The sequence below is a fragment of the Vulpes lagopus genome, chromosome 23 (genome assembly GCF_018345385.1).
Source record: "Vulpes lagopus strain Blue_001 chromosome 23, ASM1834538v1, whole genome shotgun sequence".
Classification (NCBI taxonomy): Eukaryota; Metazoa; Chordata; class Mammalia; order Carnivora; family Canidae; genus Vulpes; species Vulpes lagopus.
In genome coordinates, this window is record NC_054846.1 from 48,709,782 (window position 1) to 48,722,337 (window position 12,556).

The following is a 12,556-nucleotide window of genomic DNA, read 5'->3' on the forward strand; positions in this document are numbered from 1 at the left end:
CCTCCCCAAAGCTTCCTTAAAGTATCGGTAATCTGGATATCTGGATGTGTGCCTGTAATAGATTTGGGCTTGAATTCTGAGCTCAGATTTATAGTCTAACATATTATTTATTGAGAGCTTTCTACATTTAAGGCCTATTCTCCTACTGGAGAATAAGACATTGTTCCAACCCTTGAGGAACTGTCTAATGGGAGAGATACATAAACATGACATTTGAATAAGATGAGTGTTAAGATAAATATATGTTCAGGGTGCAACAGCAGCATACAGGAAGAGCACTTAACGGGACAGAGGTCAGAGGGAGGTGCTCAGGAAAGATATCAATTTTTGATTAGTTTACCTTAGATTTTTTTGAACCTCAAATCCCTCAACTGTAAAACTGATAGCATAAAAGCAACTACTTTGTAGGGATATTATAAGAATTAAATGAAATAACATTTGTAAAAGGCCTAGCATATTACTTGGCAAATAGAATTTTAGTATTTCCATTTTTCCAAGAAAAATGGTTTATTTCAGCTTGGGTTTTGATACTGTTGATAACTATGATGCCTTAAAACTATTACATTCTTGGATCTTCTCTGTCACTGTAGCAGAATATTACATATTCCATATAACCAATGACTACTGTTTCTCTTACCACATCACCCTTTTTTCAAGCAAACCTGCTTCTTCTTTTCAGGGTTGGCTATGTGGCTGAGCCAGATGTAGGCTCAATCTCAAATCAGCAATAAACCTGGCTGTAGAGTATTTCAAATAAAAAATCCTTTGAGATAAAGCTACATCTTTGGACAGAGGTACTTTGAAATACTATTTCAAGGCTCCTTAAGCTCAAATAGGAATGTTTTAAAGGGGATTTTTAGCTTCAATTTCAGATACTACCTGAAGATGGTGAAAATTCATTTCTATTGACTCAGTTTTTTTAAATTTTTTTATTCTTTATTTATGATAGTCACAGACAGAGAGAGAGAGAGGCAGAGACATAGGCAGAGGGAGAAGCAGGCTCCATGCACCAGGAGCCCAACGTGGAATTCGATCTCGGGTCTCCAGGATCGCGCCCTGGGCCAAAGGCAGGCGCCAAACCGCTGTGCCACCCAGGGATCCCTATTGACTCAGTTTTAAAAAATCTACCAGGAGGGGTGCCTGGGTGGCTCAGTTGGTTAAATGTCTGCCTTCAGCTCAGGTCATGATCCCAGGGTCCTGGGATCAAGCTCCACGTTGTGCTCCCTGCTTAATGAGGAGTCTGCTTCTCCCTCTCCCTCTGCTTGCTAGTCCTCTTTGCTTGTGCTGTCAAATTAATAAATCTTTTTAAATAAGTATCTAATAAATTAAAATTTAACATGAAATATAAACTATACTATGTAATAAGGGCACCTGGGTGCCTCAGTGGTTGAGCATCTGCCTTTGGATCAGGTCGTGATCCCAGGGACCTGGGATCGAGCACCACATCAGGCTCCCTGTGGGGAGCCTGCCTCTCCCTCTGCCTATGTCTCTGCCTTTCTCTAGTCTCTCATGAATAAATAAAATATTAAAAAAAATAAACTATACTATGTAATAAAATATTATTATACTATGATAACTCTAAAGAGAATTACAGTTAGGATTCACTCAAATAAGAAAATGAAGTATGGCAAAGACATACATATCATAGACATACATAAAATCCCATGAGAATATACATGATGGAGCAATGAATTCTGCATGTGGACTCAAGAGAAGTTATAGAAAGGAAATGACATTTCAGTTGAAGAATAAACATGAATTAATTCTTGTTAAGGATAGCTAGCTAACCACTATTTCCTTCTTAAACCTCACTAAAATGAAAATAAACAGATAAAAACAGGCATAAACTCACATAGATACAGAGAATGGGAGAAATAAAGAGAACAGCCACAAAATTTTAGAATCTGGATAGCGTGTGGATGAGAAATAGCTAACAGCAGAACAAAGTTGAAACTTCCATCAACAGTTAGGAAACCCCAGAAGCAGAACTGATTCATGCTGCAGAACCCTGCTGAAAGTGAGGCTGAAATTCGTAAAATTGGTTAGAAGTTTGTCAAAGATCTCAGGCTCTCAGAGTTCTTCCTCTATTCAGGGTAGGTGAGTGCCTGCTCCTTCCCTCTCCTGGAAGAAGACCAGAGCTCTACTCCCTGGGAAGGTTGACTCAGAGAGGCTCTGGATTGGAAATATTATGTACAGCCATGAGTGAGGTGTCCATACTACAAACTGAGGGATCAGGGAAGATATACATATTGAACAAATGGATACTCCCCCAACCCCCCACCCGACCCAACCCTCTTCTCCCTACTTGGTTCTAAGAAGACTGTGACAGGTTTATAACTCAGAGACAAGAGACTACAGGATTCATCTTGAAACAAATAAACCCAAGGGGGAAAAACATGGCAGATACTGTAGTTGGGGCTCTCCACTGAAAAAGCCTTGCCGGATCATCCTTGATTAAACTAATTAAGAGACCACCCCACCCACCCTGAGCTTCCTTTTAGCTCTTAAGTGTTACTCTTCAATAGGAATGGACATCTAAGAAACTTTAGATATCTGAGGAAAGCATCTTACATAAAGGACAGAAAACAAAGCAAACAGAAAGAAGGAAAACTTAGAGGAAATACAAAAAAGACAGAGAGGAGAGAAAACTTAAAGAAAAAAACCTTTGTAAGAGATCCTCAAAGTGAGAAGATACCACATCTATGAAAAAAGTACAGGATGCAACAACAAAAAATGGGCTCTTGGAAATTAAAAATATGATGGAAAAAATTGATTACAAATTAATAAGATGGTTGATGGGGTGCTGGGTGGCTCAGTTGGTTAAGCATCTGCCTTCCGCTCAAGTTGTAATCCAGGGGTCCTGAGATCTAGCTCCATGTCAGGCTTCCTACTCAGGGGGAAGTCTGCTTCTCCTTTTCCCTCTGCCCTCCCCCCACAACTCATGCTCTATCCCTCTCACACTCTCAAATAAACAAATAAAGTCTTTAAGATGGCTGAAAGATAAAACTGAGGACACTTCCAGAAGATAAAAGACAAAAACAAAAATGCAACAAAACAATGAAAGAAAAAAAAATAAAATTCGAGAATCAATCTCTATTTAGTATGTTCAGTCACATGAAATAATCTAGCAATTTCACTACCTTCATTAGAAAAATCCCTCTGGAACCCTCTATTTTTTTTTTAATTAATTTTTATTGGTGTTCAATTTACCAACATACAGAAAAACACCCAGTGCTCATCCCGTCAAGTGTCCACCTCAGTGCCCGTCACCCGTTCCCCTCCAACACCCGCCCTCCTCCCCTTCCACCACCCCTAGTTCGTTTCCCTGAGTTAGGAGTCTTTATGTTCTGTCTCCCTTCCTGATATTTCCCAACATTTCTTTTCCCTTCCTTTATATTCCCTTTCACTATTATTCATATTCCCCAAATGAATGAGAACATACACTGTTTGTCCTTCTCCGATTGACTTATTTCACTCAGCATAATACCCTCCAGTTCCATCCACGTTGAAGCAAATGGTGGGTATTTGTCGTTTCTAATTGCTGAGTAATGTTCCATTGTATACATAAACCACATCTTCTTTATCCATTCATCTTTCGATGGACACCGAGGTTCCTTCCACAGTTTGGCTATTGTGGCCATTGCTGATAGAAACATCGGGGTGCAGGTGTCCCGACGTTTCATTGCATCTGAATCTTTGGGGTAAATCCCCAACAGTGCAATTGCTGGGTCGTAGGGCAGGTCTATTTTTAACTCTTTGAGGAACCTCCACACAGTTTTCCAGAGAGGCTGCACCAGTTCACATTCCCACCAACAGTGTAAGAGGTGGAACCCTCTATTTTCTTATTCTTGATCTAGACTGTTTGTACTCTAAGCCTGTTGCATAGTAACCTAAAGCTAATATTCAAATAACAGATATAGTTCCAGACAAAGAGAGAAAATAAGGGTGAGGAAATGAAAAAATTTTTCAAGAAAACATTTCAAATTAAAAGGTATAAGCTTCCCATTTGAGAAGACCTACTGAGTATTAAGCAAATTAGGTTTTTTAAAGCTTGTTTATTTATTTATTTTTAGTTATCTATATACCTAATGTGAGGTTGAAACACACAATCCTGGGACCAAGAGTCACATGCTCTACTGACTGAGCCAGCCAGGTGCTTAAGCAGATTAGCTGAGTAATATTCCATCATATATGTATATACCACATCTTCTTGATCTATTTATCAGCAGATGGATATCTGAGTTTTTTCCATAATTTGGCTATTGCTGACAGTGCTGCTATAAGTACTGGAGTGCATGTGCCCCTTCAAATAACTATTTTTGTATTCTTTGGATAAATACTTAGTAGTGCCAATTGCTAGGTCGTAGGGTACTATTTTTAACTTTTGGAGGAACCTCCATACTGTTTTCCAGAGTGGCTGCACCAGTTTGCATTCCCACCAACAGTGTAAAAAGGTTCCCCTTTCTCTGCATCCTCCCCAACACCTGTTGTTTCCTGTGTTAATTTTAGCCATTCTGACTGCTGTGAGGTGGTATCTCATTGTGCTTTTGATTTATATTTCCATGATGAGTGATGTTGAGCATTTCTTCATGTGGCCAAATGTATGTCTTCTTTGGAGAAATCTCTGTTCATGTCTTCTGCCCATTTCTTAACTGGATTATTTGTTTTTTGTTTTGTTTTGTTTTTAAAAGATTTTATTTATTTATTCATGAGAGACACAGGCAGAGGAAAAAGCAGGCTCCTCACAGGAAGCCTGATGTGGGACTTGATCCCCAGACCCCGGGATCACGATCCCAAGCCAAAGGCAGATACTCAACCACTGAGCCACCCAGGTGTCCCGGATTATTTGTTCTTTGGATGTTGAGTTTGATAATTTTTTAAAAATAAGTTCTTTATAGATTTTGGATACTAGCCCTTTATCTGATATGTCATTTGCAATTATCTTCTCCCATTCTGTCAGTTGTTGCCTTTTAGTTATGCTGATTGTTTCCTTTGCAAAAGCTTTTTATCTTGATGAAGTCCCATTATTCATTTTTGCTTTTGTTTCCCTTTGCCTCTGGAGACATGTCTAGTAAGAAGTTGCTGTGGCCAGGATCAAAGAGGCTGCTGCCTGTGTTCTCCTCTAGATTTTGATGGATTCCTGTCTCACGTTTAGGTCTTTCAACCATTTTGAGACTATTTTTCTGTATGGTGTGAGGAAACAGTCCAGTTTCATTCTTCTACATGTAGCTGTCCAGTGTTCCCAAAACCATTTGTTGAAGAGACCGTCTTTTTTCCATTGGATATTCTTTCCTGCTTTGTCAAAGATTAGTTGACTATAGAATTGAGGGCCCATTTCTGGGTTCTGTTCTACTGATCCATGTGTCTGTTTTTGTGCCAGTACCATACTGTCTTAATGATTACAGCTTTGTAATACAGCTTGAAGTCGAATTGTGATGCCTCCAGCTTTGGCTTTTTCAACCCTAGTTTGGTTATTTAGGATGTTTTGTGGTTCCATAAAAATTTTAGGATTGTTTGTTCTAGCTCTATGAAAAATGCTGGCAGTATTTTTTTTTATAGGGATTGCACTGAATGTGTAGATTGTTTTGGGTAGTATAGACATTTTAACAATATTTGTTCTTTCAAACCATGAGCACAGAATGTTTTTCCATTTCTTTGTGTCTTCTTCAACTGCCTTCCTAAGTGTTCCATATTTTTCAAAATACAGATCTTTTACAACTCTTTGGTTAGGTTTATTCCTAGGTATCTTATGGGTTTTCATGCAATTGTAAATGGGATTGATTCCTTGATTTCTCCTGCTGCTGCTTTGTTATGTGTATACAGGAATGCAACAGATTTCTGTATGTTGATTTTTATATCCTGCGACTTTGCTGAATTCATGTATTATTTCTAGCAATTTTTTTGTGGAGTCTTTCAGGTTTCCTACATGGAGTATCATGTCATTTGCAAATAGTGAAAGTTTAACTTCATCCTTGCTGATTTGGGCGCCTTTATTTCCTGTTGTTGTCTGACTGCTGAGGCTAGGATTTTCAGTACTATGTTGAACAACAGTGGTGAAAGTGAACATCCTTATCTTGTTCCCGATCTTAAGGGAAAAGCTCTCAGTTTTTCCCCATTGAGGATATTAGCTGTGGGTCTTTTGTATATAGCCTTTATGATGTTGAGGGTATGTTTCCTCTATCCCTAGTTTCTTGAGGGTTTGCATCAAGAAAGATGCTGGGCAGTCCGGGTCTCAGCGGTTTAGCGCCACCTTCAGCCTGCGGCGTGGTGTGATCCTGGAGACCCAGGCTTCCTGAATGGAGCCTGCTTCTCCCTCTACCTGTGCCTGTGCCTGTGCCTCTCTCTCTCTCTCTGTGTCTCTCACAAATAAATAAAATTTAAAAAAAAGATGCTGAATTTTGTCAAATGCTTTTTCTGCATTAAGAGGACCATATGGTTCTTACCCTTTCTTTTATTAATGTGGTGATCACATTGATTGATGTGTGTGTTTGTTGAGCCACCCACAGCCCAGGAATAAATCCCAGTTGATCATGGTGAATAATCCTTTTAATGTACTGTTGGATTTGATTAGCTAGTATCTTGATAATTTTTGCATCCATGTTCATCAAGGATATTGGTCTGTAATTCTCCCTTTTAGTGGGGTCTTTGTCTGCTTTTGGAATCAAGGTAATGCTGGCCTCATAGAATGAGTTTGGAAGTTTTCCTCCCATTTCTTTTTTCTTTTTAAGATTTTTATTTATTTATTCATGAGAGACACAGACAGGAAGGGACATAGGCAAAGGGAGAAGCAGGCTCCCTGTGGGGAGTCTGATTCAGTACTTGATCCCAGGACTTGATTACAACCTGAACCAAAGGCAGACACTCAACCACTGACCCACCCAGGTGCCCCCCTTTGATTTCTATTTTTGGGAACAGTTTCAGAAGAATAGGTATTCTTTAAATGTTTGGTAGAATTCCTCTGGGAAGCCATTCAGCCTTGGATCCTTTGTTGGGAGATTTTTGATTACTGATTCAATTTCTTTGCTGCTTATGAGTCTGTTCAGATTTTCTATTTCTTCCTGTTTCAGTTTTGGTAGTTTATACGTTTCTAGGAATTTATCCATTTCTTCCAGATTGCCTAATTTGTTGGCATACAATTGTTCATAATATTCTATAAATTGTTTGTATTTCTGCAGTGTTGGTTGTGATCTCTGCTCTTTCATTCATGATTTTATTTGGGTGCTTTTTCTTTTTGAAAAGTCTGGCTAGAGGTTTATCAATCTTGTTAATTCTTTCAAAGAACTAGCTCCTAGTTTTCTTGATCTGTTCTGTTTTTAAAAATATTCTGTATCATTTAATTATGCTCTAATCTTTTAAAAAAGATTTTATGTATTTGAGAGAGAGAGAGAGGGAGAGAGAGTGTGCACAAGCAGGGGAAGTATAGGCTCCCTGTCTGGTAGGGAGCCTGATGCGGGGGTCTATCCCAGGACCCTGGGATAATGACCTCAGCTGAAGACAGATGCTTAACCGACTGAACCACCCAGGCTCCCTGAATTCTGCTCTAATCTTAATTATTTCCCTTCTTCTGCTGGTTTTGGGCTTTATTTGGTTTTCTTTTTCCAGCTCCTTTAGGTGTAAGATTAGGTTGTATATTTGAGACTTTTCTTGCTTCTTGAGGAAGATTTGTACTGCTATATACACCCCCCCCCACCCCCCCCAGGATAGCCTTTGCTTCATCCCAAAGGTTTTGGACTGTTGTGTTTTCATTTTCAATTGTTTTCATGTATTTTTTTTTATGTCTTCTTCAATTTCCTGGTTAACCCATTCATTCCTAAGTAGGATGTTTTTTAGCCTCCACATATTTTGTGGTCTTTCCGATTTTTTTCTTTTTTCTTTTTTAAGATTTCATTTATTTATTCATCACAGACACACACACACACACACACATACACACACACACAGAGGCAGAGACACAGGCAGAGGGAGAAGCAGGCTCCATGCAGGGAGCCTGATGTGGGACTCGATCCTGGGATTCCAGGATTGCGCCCTGGGCCAAAGGCAGGTGCTAAACCACTGAGCCACCCAGGGATCCCCCGATTTTTTTCTTATGGTTGATTTCAAGTTTCACAGCATTGTGGTCTGAAAATATGCATAGTATTATCTCAATCTTTTAGTACCAGTTGAGGCCTGACTTGTGACCCAGTATGTGATCTATTCTGGAGAATGTTCTGTTGTGCACTTCAAAAGAATGTGCGTTCTGCTGTGAGTGGGGTATCAAGGTCCTACTAATTGAAAGTTCTTACTAATACATAATTGATAATTACGTATTATTATCAATGAGTTTCTTTAAGTTTGTTATTAACTGATGTATAATTTATCTGCTCCCAACTTGGGGGTGTAAATATTTAATTATTAGGTCTTCTTATTGTATAGATCCCTTTATTATGATATGGTGCCCTTTTCCATCTCTTATTACAGTCTTTGGTTTAAAATCTAATTTTTAATAAAAATAAAATCTAATTTGTCTGATATAAGGATGGCTACTCCAGATTTCTTTTGATCCAACAGCATGATAGATAGTTCTCCACCAGCTCACTTTCAATTTAGAGGTGTCTTTGGGTCTGAAATGAGACTCTTGTAAGTACCATATCAATGGGTGTTTTATTTTTTATCCATTCTGATACTGCATAATTGATTGAAGCATTTAGTCCATTTACATTCATAGTAATTACTGATAGATATGATTTAATGCCACTGTATTATCTGTAAAGTCACTGTTCCTGTAGGTTGTCCCTTTTTAGTCTTTGCTTTTAGTCTCTCTTTAGGATCCCCTTTAATATTTCTTGCAGAGCTGATTTAGTGTTCATGAACTCCTTTAGTTCTTGTTTGTCTTGGAAACTCTTTATCTCTCCTATTCTGAACGACAGCCTTGCTGGATAAAGTATTTTTGGCTGCATATTTTCCCCATTTAGCATGTTGAATATATCATGACACTCTCTTCTGACCTGCCACATTTCTGTGGCGAGGTCTGCTGCCAGTGTTATGCATTTACCCTTATAGGTTAAGGACCTTTTGTCCCTAGCTGCTTTCAGAATTCTCTTTATCTTTATAGTTTGTAAGTTTCACTCTGATATGTCTTGGTGTTACCCTATTTTGTTGATCTTGAGGGGAGTTCTCTGTGCCTCTTGGCCTTGAATGCCTGTTTCTTTTCCATATTGGGGAAATTCTCAGCTAAATTTGTTCAAATAAACTTTCTGACCCCTTTCCTGTTCTTCATCTTCTGGAATTCCTATGATATGGATGTTTTTGTGCTTGATGAACTGCTGAATTCCCTAAGTCTATATTTGTGATCTAATAGTTTTCTTTCCCTCTTCTTTTCAGCTTCATTATTTTCTATAATTTTGTCTTTTATCCAGGTTTTGCATCTTGATTATAACATTTTTTTATTTTGGCCTGACTAGTTTTTAAGTCTTTTATCTCTGCAGCAAAGGTTTCTCTGGTGTCTTCTATGCTTCTTTCAATCCCAGCCAGTGTTCTCATGACTGTTGTTTTAAGTTCTTTTTCAGATTTACTGCATATATTTGTTTTGAGCAAGTCTCTGGCTGTGATTTCTTGATCTTTCTTTTGGGGAGAATTCCTGTCTTGTCATTATGTCTAGGTGTCTGTCTTTTGCATGTTATGAAAGCTTGTTATGTTTCCTGCTCCTGAGAGAAATACTATATAAAAAGAGTAAGAGTATTGGGATCCCTGGGTGGCGCAGCGGTTTGGCGCCTGCCTTTGGCCCAGGGCGCGATCCTGGAGACCCAGGATCGAATCCCACGTCGGGCTCCCGGTGCATGGAGCCTGCTTCTCCCTCTGCCTCTCTCTCTCTCTCTCTCTCTCATTCTGTGACTATCATAAATAAATAAAAATTAAAAAAAAAAAGAGTAAGAGTATTAAGGAGTTATACACTGCCCAGGGCCTGGCACTTCACGAAGTATTTCTCGTGTATGCTATGTGCACTCTGCTATTGTGTTTTTGCTTGCGCTTTCCCGCAGGTCAGTCAGTCCTCTGCAGAGTTCCTCCTTGCTTGCAGTGGGGAGTGTCTGGACCTTTAACTAGGTATACTTGGATTTGTTTCCTTTTTTTTTTTTTAATTGGAGTTCAATTTGCCAACATATAGCATATCATCCAGTGCTCATCCCATCAAGTGCCCCCCTCAGTGCCTGTCACCCAGTCACCCCAACTCCCCGTCCACCTCCCTTTCCACTACCCCTTGTTCGTTCCCAGAATTAGTCTCTCATGTTCTGTCATTGGGTTCATTTCTTAAGATGAGCCTGAAAAAGAAATAGACTGATCCAAGAAAAAAGGGGAAAAAAATGAGAGAGACAAACTAAAAATTACAAGCCTGATACCAAAAAAAAGAAAGAAAGAAAGAAAGAAAGAAAGAAAGAAAGAAAGAAAGAAAGAAGGAAGGAAGGAAAGAAGGAAGGAAGGAAGGAAGGAAGGAAGGAAGGAAGGGGGGAGGGAGGGGCGCCCAGGTGGCTCAGTTGGTTAAATGTTGGATTCTTGATTTCAGCTCAAGTCATGATCCCAGGGTCATAAGATTAAGTCCAGCGTTGGGCTCTGTACTGTGCATGGAGCCTGCTTAGGATTACTCTCTCCTTTTCTCTCTGTCCTTCCTCCTCTGCATTTCTTTAAAAAAAGGCGGGGGGGGGGGAGAAAAGAAAAAAAAAGAAGCCTGATCCAAAAAATGAGAAAAAGAAAACCAACCAACTAACCAACAAATAGAAAACTATAAGCCTGATTCAAAAGGGGAAAAATAAATAAATAGCCTAGTCCTATTTCTACCAGAACTGAAGCTGATGCTTTGGGACACTCTATAATTAGTGGACTTGGTACATGCAGAGGGCTTGTGTTGGTCCCCACTACACTGGCTCACAGTCAGACCTGCCCTAGTAAAGATGCCCCTGGAGAGTGGTGGGGTTTGGTGTAAGTAATTCCAGCCCCCCCCTGGGGTTTCTGTGTTTCTGACATCTGACTGTGCTTGTGGGGGTGGGACCTGGAAGTGCGGGTGGAAGATAATGTCATCCCACCCTCTTGTCCTGAAGGGAGTGGAACTTGCGGCCACCACAGTTCAGAAGGCCCTCACAGAAAAGTGAACAATCTCCCCTTCTGTGTTCCAGGCTTTGGCAGATCCCTGCCCTAAACCTGTCAGTGCCTTGGGCCGCTGGCAGATCCAGCACCACAGTTCTCCTGTGTTTTATCTCTGGCTGGAGGCTGGGATTCAAAATTCCAAATCTTAAAGGACCTGGCAAGGTGTGGACCACTCGCTTCCTCTGGAGGAGATACAGCGCTGTGGCCATACTGTTCTGTCCCAGAAAAGCAGTCCCATGGCCATGCAGGTGTCTGGAATCTATGGTGAAGCACTGCCAAAAACTGCAACCAGGTTATCTGCCCTTTGCACCTGCCTCTGTACCCTGCTATTAAATGGATGCTCAGTGGTGCCCAGTGGGTCTTTTGTCCTTCGAGAGGCAATATACCCTCTTCCAAATGTATTCCTGGAAGGGGATCATTCTCTCCTAGTGCAACCCAGGGGATCCCCACATCACAGATTTTGGCATCTTGTGCAAACTTGACACACTAGTCTCTCTCCAGCTCCCTCCCGACCACAGCACTGTGGCTTTTCTCTCCTCCAATTCATATCTCCAAACCTTGCATCTGCCACATTCTCTCCCTCAAATTGTGCATATTATTTTCTTAATCCTCAGATCAATTTCCCATTGTTCAAAATGATTTGATGTTGATCTAGCTATGTCTGAAGGACAAGACAAGCCCAGGGTTTCCCTACCACTCCTCCGTCCTAACTCCTTCTCCAAGAAGGTTGATTTAAAAAAAGATTAGAAGACCAACAGTAAGTGATATCAGTGTGAAATTTCAGATTAATGATGACAAAGAGAAAACATATGGTTCCACAGAGAAAAGACATGATATTCTCCTGAACCAGAATGGCCTGGTACTTCACAACGGCAAGTGGAAGCTGGAGGGCAACGGAGAAATGTCTTCAAAGTTCTAAGAATGCTTGTAAGTCACCTAGTCTATGGTTCTTTTGTAGCAACCCAAACAGACTAAGACAAAAACTGTTACCAACAAGTGGAGTGCTATATAAGAAATACCTGAAAATCTGAAAGCAGTTTTGGAACTGGGTAAAGGGTAGAGGCTGGAAGAATTTTGAGTTGCCTGCTTGAAAAAGCCTTTGCTGCTGTGAAAAGACCTTTAAGGATGATTCTGGTGAGGTCCCAGAAGGGAAAGCAGAGGTTTGTAAAGTCTTAATCTCCTTAGTAAACCTGAATGGAGTGTTGGTAGCAATATGGATGGTAAAGGCCATCCTGATGAGGTCTTTGGATGGAAATGAGGAACATGTCAGTGGAAACTGTAGGAAAGGTTGGCTAAATTATGTCCATGCCCTGCTAAAAAGTCAAATAAGATAACAACAGAAAATTGACCACTGTGTCTAACAATACTGAAGTCACTGGTGATTTTGACAAGAGCAACTTGAATAAAGTGGCAGCAATGAAAACTCAATTATAGTGGGCTC

The 12,556-nt window shown here is 40.1% G+C and overlaps 1 protein-coding gene across 1 annotated transcript in view; it reads right to left on the reverse strand.

Moving 5' to 3' along the window:
* The window catches only part of ZSWIM5 (zinc finger SWIM-type containing 5), a 194,543-nt gene that overhangs the window by 36,980 nt on the left and 145,007 nt on the right, over nt 1-12,556 (reverse strand). The gene's annotated exons all lie outside the window — the stretch shown is intronic.